At 44.3% G+C, this 6,584-nt stretch overlaps 1 pseudogene; it reads left to right on the forward strand.

Annotated features, from left to right (window-relative positions):
• Window positions 1-1,835: 1,835 nt before the first annotated feature.
• On the forward strand, window positions 1,836-3,400 carry LOC101034428 (glucose-6-phosphate 1-dehydrogenase pseudogene; annotated as a pseudogene).
• The last annotated feature ends 3,184 nt before the right edge of the window (window positions 3,401-6,584 follow it).

Raw genomic sequence — 6,584 nt, forward strand, 5'->3', positions numbered from 1 at the left:
CTGAGGTGGTAAAGTAGATGAAAGTTCCCATTGAATGGCTTATTAAGATGTCAGAATTGTGTATTTCAATAAGGGAAATGCTCTACAATGCCTGCATCCTGAGGCAGGTAAGGAAGATGAAAGTTCCCATTGAATGTCTTATTAAGATCTCTGCATTGTGTGTTTTGATAAGTGAAATGAGTGCCTTGGTCACATGAATAATATTTAGAACTCTGAAATTGATAAATGTGTTTGGGTGAGATCTTACATCTTGGCTTTAGTATATATAGCCTATGTTGTGTTGTTTGTTAAATTGATTTATATTTCGGATTTCTATAAGGCAGGAGATTGCCAGAATTCATCACCTTAATGGAGGTAACTTTGATGCAGTGGCCCCAGAATCTGTAAAAGTGTTCAGGTGGGGCTGATTAGCCAGGCCATCTAGCACCAATAGCTGCCTAAGGTTTGGCCAGTTGTGTCATTTGGGTCTGGTCTTTTATCAGAAAAGTCTCATTTAAGGGATGAAAGCAGAAGGGATGAAAAGCAGCAACTCTTCACTGAGTTTTGTCACATTCCTGGGTTTAATACTGTCCACAAAATATAAGAACTCATTCAAGTTATCTCAAAAGACTCCCCAGGTAGCCACGAGCTTGGGTAAAAGCTTATACTGCAACACCATGGAATCTGATAAAATACTAAACTGAGTGGAGGCCAACCACTTTCCCATAAAAGGTATATACTGGTTGGGCAATGGTGGGTTGCGCCTGTATTCCCAGCACTTTGGGAGGCCGAGGTGGGTGGATCACATGAGGTCAGGAGTTTGAGACAGTCTGGCCGACATGGAGAAACTCTGTGTCTACTAAAAGTACAAAAATTAGCCTGGCATGGTGGCCAGCCCCTGTAATCCCAGCTACTCAGAAGGCTGAGACAGGAGAATAGCGTGAACCCAGGAGGCGGAGGTTGCAGTGAGCTGAGATTGCACCATTGCACTCCAGAGCGAGGGACACAAGAGCGAGACTCTGGACTCCATCCCAAAAAGGAAAAAACAAAAGATTATCAGTTTGAATATCTTAAAGATTCCAGAGGCACTCAGAATTGAACAGACTTGAAAAAAAAAGTTGGAGGGATACACCAGAAGGTACAGGGTTGTTCCATCTGGTATCAAGGAGGCCTTGGTAGCCATGCAGAATTTGTGAGTCATTGCTTCCATGACCCAAGGCATACAGAACAGCAGGGTAAGGAGACTCGCAAGTTCAGGGACTGTGAGAGCTTCTTTTTCCAGGAAAGCATAGTGTGCAACCAGTAACTGCCTTTCTGAGAGCATATATTATAGTGAAAAGGAAGATAGTGTTGGATGTGGCAGGGGGAGGATTCCTACACCTGGGAGGGTTAAGGGAAACAACTGGAAGATATTTTTGAAAAGCAAAGGGAAGGGAAAAGGATTACAGCAAAACAAACAATACTGTGATAGAAGGAACAATTGTATAAGAAGGATAGAATGATGTACCAAAAATTTTTTTAAAAGAGGGTCATTTAGTACAGGGATGTTCTGAAAGATAATGTTCAACACAAGTAGGAATAATTTTATTAGAAGTGGTAGATGTGGAAATAGATTATTTGAATTATAAATGTTGAATAAGCAATTTAAGAATAAAAAGATAAAAATCACATTATATTTCAGAAGGACATGGGTTTGAATAAAGATTCCTTCTATTTTTCTTTTGAAGTGTATATATATTTTAAAGTAAATTTTATGGCGGATATTTAATGTATACAACTCGATGTCATAAGAGACTCACATTTTTTGAAACGGCCGTGCACTTCCAGGCTGCCAGCCTGGAGGGTGGTGGCGATGAAGCACAGACAGCGTCATGGCCGAACAGTTGGCCCTGAGCTGGACCCAGGTATGCAGGATCCTGCAGGAAGAGCTGTTCCAGGGCAATGCCTTCCATCAGTCGGATACACACATAGTCATCATGATGGGTGCATCGGGTGAGCTGGCTAAGAGGAAGATCTACCCCACCATCTGGTGGCTGTTCCGGGATGGCCTTCTGCCGGAAAACACCTTCACCGTGGGCTACGCCCGCTCCCGCCTCACGGTGGCTGACATCCGCAAGCAAAGTGAGCCCTTCCTCAAGGCCACCGCAGAGGAGGAGCTCAAGCTGGAGGACTTCTTTACCCGCAACTCCTATGTGGCTGGCCAGTAAGATGACGCTGCCTCCTACCAGCACCTCAACAGCCACATGAACGCCCTCCACCCGGGGTCACAGGCCAACCTCCTGTTGAACCTGGCCTTGCCTTCCATGGTCTGTGAAGAACCGTCACCAAGAATATCCACGAGTCCTGCATGAGCCAGGCGGGCTGGAACCGCATCATCGTGGAGAAGCCCTTCGGGAGGGACCTGCGGAGCTCCGAGCGGCTGTCCAACCACATCTCCTCCCTGTTCCACGAGGACCAGATCTACCGCATCGACCACTACATGGGCAAGGAAATGGTACAGAACCTCATGGTGCTGAGATTTGCCAACAGGATCTTCGACTCCATCCGGAACTGGGACCACATTGCCTGCGTGATCCTCACCTTCAAGGAGCCCCATGGCACCGAGGGTCACGGGGGCTATTTTGATGAATTTGGGATCATCTGGGACGTGATGCAGAGCCACCTCCTGCAGATGCTGTGTCTGGTGGCCATGGAGAAGCCTGCCTCCACCAACTCGGATGATGTCCATGATGAGAAGGTCAGGGTGTTGAAATGCATCTCAGGGGTGCAGGCCAACAACGTGGTCCTGGGCCAGTACGTGGGGAACCCCGAGAGAGAGGGCAAGGCCACCAAAGGATACCAGGATGACCCCAGGCTGCCTCACGGGTCCACCACCGCCACCTTTGCCGCCGCGGTCCTCTACATGGAGAACGAGAGGTGGGATGGAGTGCCTTTCATCCTGCGCTGCAGCAAGGCCCTGAACGAGCGCAAGGCCGAAGTGAGGCTGCAGTTCCGCGATGTGGCCAGCAACATCTTCCGCCAGCAGTGCAGGCGAAACGAGCTGGTGATCCGCGTGCAGCCCCACGAGGCCGTGTACATCAAGATGATGACCAAGAAGCTGGGCATGTTCTTCAACCTCGAGGAGTCAGAGCTGGACCTGACCTACGGCAACACGTACAAGAACGTGAAGCTCCCTGGCACCTACGAGCGTCTCCTCCTGGACGTCTTCTGCAGGAGCCAGATGTACTTCCTGTGCAGCGACGAGCTCCGGGAGGCCTGGCGGATCTTCACCCCGCTGCTGCACAGGATGGAGCAGCAGAAGCCCCAGCCCATCCCCTACATGTATGGCAGCTGAGGTCCCGCAGAGGCAGACGAGCTGATGAAGAGAGTGGGTTTCCAGCACGAGGGTACCTACAAGTGGGTGAACCCCCACAAGCTCTGAGCCCTGGGTGCCCCCCTCCACCCCCGCCATAAGCCATCCTCCTTCCTGACTGCCCGACCCCCACTGGGGAGGACTCTGGGACCATTGGCCTCAGCTGCATTCAATCCTGGCCTCAGGCTCGGGTCACCCTGGCCCACCCCTCATGGCTGCCACTACCCGACCCCTCTACATTCCTCAGCTGCCAAGCACTCAAGACTCTTGCTGTCACCATCCTGGGCCCCATAAACCCTGCCTGAGCTGGCCTCCTCCCTCACTCCAGCCAAACAGAAGGAAGAAGGAGGGTGTCCATTCCTCTGTCCAGTAATGGGCGCCCTCCCCCTCATCCCTCAGGAGAGTGGGGCCTGGGCGGGAGGGAGGGATGTGAAGAGGAAAGGGGTGAGCGCCCATGTGAGAGAACCTGCTTGTGGCCTTGCCGGCCAGCTTCAGTGCCACTTGACATTTCTTATCATCAACAACATCTGAGCCCTCTGGATGTCCCCTGTCCCACCAACTCTGCACTCCATACTACTCGTACGCTGCCTCCCTATTACAAGAAAAGCAGAAGCAGCAGCTGGGACCCCTCTCAACCTCAATCCCCTGCCATTAAATCCACAAACAGCCAAGTAATAATAATAATAAATAAACTCACATTTTTTATTATTTACAAAAGTATTTAAAAATAGTATTTGCCTTAGATATATATAAAATACAAATTAGAAATTATTATGAATTATATTCTCAAACTTAAATACTGCTAACAGTTTGTATTATCTTTTTCCTGAAATACATTCTCATTCATGAAATCCTGTAACATATACTCCTCTGAAAAGAAATACTTCTGACAAGGTATCAGGGCCAAGAGATACTAATACATTATTATTTTAACAGGAGTCTTAATGTATAAATAAATAAATTAACATTTATTTAATTACTTTTCTTTTATTTACAAAATATATTTTTTATTTTGTTATATTTACAAAATATATTTCTTGTTTTTGTGATAATAATTATTTATAGATCAAACATATTAGCCTACTTTCCCCATTATTCACTTAGAAAAAAATTAACTAAGAATTCATATACACACATATGTGAGGCAACTACCAGGAGTTTGTGAATGCTTATAAACTGAAAATAAAGATCCAGAAATGAAAATTACTCTTGGTGGAAGCAATAAAATAGATGTAGGTAGGTCTCTGAGGGAGAAGACAAAATTTTGATTCATGAAATAAAGGAAAAGAGTAGGCTTAGACAGAAACACGATATTATTTTACTGAAAGGTGAGAAACAAGAAGAATGTAAGTGGTTACATGTGCATACAATAACTTGAGAGTATACTTGAAAACAATATGTTCTGGAAATAGTGGGTACAGAGTTAGGATAGATATCTGAGGAAAACTGATATTTTATTGTTGGTAGACAATAAAATTTGGAAAAAGGAAGAAACAAGAGAACTGGCAATTAAAATGGAATGAAAAGCAATGGGATAATGCACTCGAAGCCTCACAAACCCACGTAATGAAATGTTGCTTTTGATTTTCCAAAGTGTTTTGAGGACCTATATTTAGGAACATTGATACAGTTTAAAGGTGAGGGAGTACAACATAATTTTTCTCTTTGGAGTATAGTCTAGAGAGCAGCTGATGTGATATAGATGTAGTAAGACCAGAAAAAGGAGAAAATGAAAAAAAGAAGAAAAATAGGATTGAGAGAATGAAAGAAGGACAGAATTTAAAAATGGGATGCTTTCATCCATAAATAGAGAAAAATACGTATGCAGAAGAAAGGAATTTTATGGCCTTCCAGATGTTGGGTAATTAATATGTCATGGAGCTTATAAGAAAATAAAGGAAATAATCACAGATCAAAATATTTCATTTCAATGTTGAGCAACACTCTGTTTTAACAACCTTAAGAACTATAGATTTTTAAAAATCAGATGTGTAAAGACATGTAAGAGTCAATTAAACAACAGAGATGAGACCAACAAGAATTCCAGAGAAGGAAGAGTTCTTTGTAGGTGAGCTGGCAACCACCAGGCATTTTGTCCTAGGAGTACTGCAGAATCTAGGTGTGAAGGGATCTGGTGCACCCAGGCAAACAGACTCCTCTTGAAAGGGAGAGAAACCAGCAGAGCTTGTGGTAATCACTTAGAGCTGTCATTTGAAAATGGAAACCATGAGGCCAAACTCATTATCATATTTTCCTTGGACTAAAACACAGACCTTATTTTAGGCTACGGGTTAAGAGTTCGGTTGGAAGCTAAAAGATGGAGTGAAGTTTTCTGCAGTCTCATAGTGCTTGGCAAGTAACGGCCCCATGGAAGGAGGGATTCTGCCACAAGCACATGGCCAGTTCCTGTTTAGGCATTTGCCAGAGTTTGAAGCTGCCTGAAACAGGAAATTAAGAGCTGAACTCAAAACTTCCTAAGGGAACAACTAAACCTCTTTGATTCTTCCATGGATGAAGAGCCACAGCACCACTCACTGCTGAATCCAATGTCCAGGACACCTTCACTTCAGGGACAGAAGTGAATCCCCCTCTGACCAAGGTTAGTGTTAAAGTAATCAGCAAAACCAATGATGTTTAGTGCAATGACTCTTACTGTAAAATGCAAGTAATAAAACCAACCTCACTAACTTTTGTAAAAGTTAAAAGAAAAATATTGTGTGTGTGTGTTTGTGTGTGTATACATGTATACATATACATGTATCTGTAAGAATATATATGTTTAGATAGATTGATAGTTCTTATTATAGAGCTCTGCCCTCCTAACCTAGATACCTCTAAAGACCCAAACTCTTAACACCTTTATTTTGGGAATTAGGCTTCAACATACAAATTTGGGGTAAGCACAAACATTCAGACGATGACACAGACTGACCTAACACAAACACAGCAAGGTGTCCAAAGATGAGAATTAAAAACCTGTGCAATGATGATTCACATTTCATTCTAAAGAAAGACTTTTTCAATGAATTATATCCAAATAAATATCTTCAAATTCCTAAGAAATTAATAACTCTGGATGCAGTGGCTGACATCTGTAATTCCAGCACTTTGGGAGGCCAAGGCGGGTGGATCCCTTGCAATCAGGAGTTCCAGACCAGCCTGTCCAACATGGTGAACCCCCATCTCAATTAAAAGTACAAAAATTAGCTGGGTGGGGCTGAAGTGTGCCTGTAATCCCAGCTACTCAGGAGGT

Source organism: Saimiri boliviensis, chromosome 16 (genome assembly GCF_048565385.1).
Source record: "Saimiri boliviensis isolate mSaiBol1 chromosome 16, mSaiBol1.pri, whole genome shotgun sequence".
Taxonomy (NCBI): Eukaryota; Metazoa; Chordata; class Mammalia; order Primates; family Cebidae; genus Saimiri; species Saimiri boliviensis.